Source organism: Theropithecus gelada, chromosome 20 (assembly GCF_003255815.1).
Source record: "Theropithecus gelada isolate Dixy chromosome 20, Tgel_1.0, whole genome shotgun sequence".
NCBI lineage: Eukaryota > Metazoa > Chordata > Mammalia > Primates > Cercopithecidae > Theropithecus > Theropithecus gelada.
In genome coordinates this window covers 25,001,731-25,003,554 of record NC_037688.1, presented here as the reverse complement: position 1 = coordinate 25,003,554, position 1,824 = coordinate 25,001,731, and positions in this window count along the sequence as shown.

Genomic DNA, 1,824 nt, shown 5'->3' with positions numbered 1-1,824 from the left:
TTTTTTTTTTTTTTTTTTTTTTGAGACGGAGTCTCGCTCTGTCGCCCGGGCTGGAGTGCAGTGGCCGGATCTCAGCTCACTGCAAGCTCCGCCTCCTGGGTTTACGCCATTCTCCTGCCTCAGCCTCCCGAGTAGCTGGAACTACAGGTGCCCGCCACCTCGCCCGGCTAGTTTTTTGTATTTTTAGTAGAGACGGGGTTTCACCGTGTTAGCCAGGATGGTCTTGATCTCCTGACCTCGTGATCCGCCCGTCTCGGCCTCCCAAAGTGCTGGGATTACAGGCTTGAGCCACCGCGCCCGGCCAGCCCGGCTAATTTTTACATTCTTAGCAGAGACGAGATTTCACCATGTTGCCCAGGCTCATCTCAGACTCCTGGGCTCAAGAGATCTGCCCACCTTAGCTTCCCACAGTGCTGGGATTACAGGCATGAGCCACCATGCCTGGCCCAGAAGTTAAATTTCTCTGTTGTTGATTCTGAACATCCTTTTCTTTTTTACTTCTTCCATTGTTTTCTAAACTTAATGATTCCTTGTCCTGTTATACTGTTCTTCTGTTTTTCTTAAATAGACTCTATTACTTAGAACGGTTTTAGGTTTACAGCAAAATTGTCTCTTCTGCTTTCTGGTTTGAATTTTTGTGTTAATGTTTTTATTAGTAAAATTTATTTAGATTTATGTTATGAGGTAAGAAGCTAAACTGATTAATTTTCAAAGAGCCCAAACACCATTTACATCTAATCTTCTCCTTCTCTGGTTGGAATCCTCTATCCCATATTAAATATGGGTATATAAGTAGATTCTGTTTATACAGTGTCATTGATCTCATTGTCCAAAGGAATTTGATTTTGGACATGTTAAAAGTTTGAAGTGTGAGGATCTAGATGTTGAGATCCACTTGGTAGTTGCATTTCTGAGTGAGGAATTCAAGAGAAATGTCTGGGTAATAAATATAGATTTGGGTGTCATTAAAGAATGGGTGGCAGTTGAAGCCACAGATCTGAGTAACTTCCCCCAGAGAGAACATGCAGAGCCACAGAAGTGCAGGCCACAGAGAAGCCCCAGGGGAGGACACAAGTTCAAGGGCACAGAAAGGAGGAGACACCCAAAGAGGGGAATGAGGAGATCCCAGAGAGAGGAGGGCACAGACATCAAAGGCAGAAGAGCATTTAAAGGATTGAATGAGGCCAGATGTGATGGCTCACGCCTGTAGTCCCAACTCTTCAGGAGGCTGAGGCAGGAGAATCTCTTGAAACAGGGAGGCGGAGGTTGCAGTGATTCAAAATCTAGCCACTGTACTCCAGCCTGGGTGACAGAGCGAGATTCAGTCTCAAAAAAATAAATACATAAATAAAGGATTGAATGGATGATTAACAACGTCAGATCCCACAAAAAGCCCAGCAAAATGAAGAACAAATAGTGTCCATGAGATTTGTTATCCAAGGAGGCCACCAATGGCTTCAGCGGTATTTGGCATCTGAAGAAAAAGCCAGGTGGATTGAGGAGTGAATGAGAGAAGTAGGAAGTGTAGAGCGTGACCTCGTTGGCAAGAAATTTCTCCATGGAGGCCGGGCGCGGTGGCTCAAGCCTGTAATCCCAGCACTTTGGGAGGCCGAGGCGGGTGGATCACAAGGTCAGGAGATCGAGACTATCCTGGCTAACATGGTGAAACCCCGTCTCTACTAAAAATACAAAAACCTAGCCGGGCGCGGTAGCGGGCGCCTGTAGTCCCAGCTACTCGGGAGGCTGAGGCGGGAGAATGGCGTGAACCCGGGGGGCAGAGCTTGCAGTGAGCCGAGATCGCGCCACTGCACTCCAGCCTGGGAG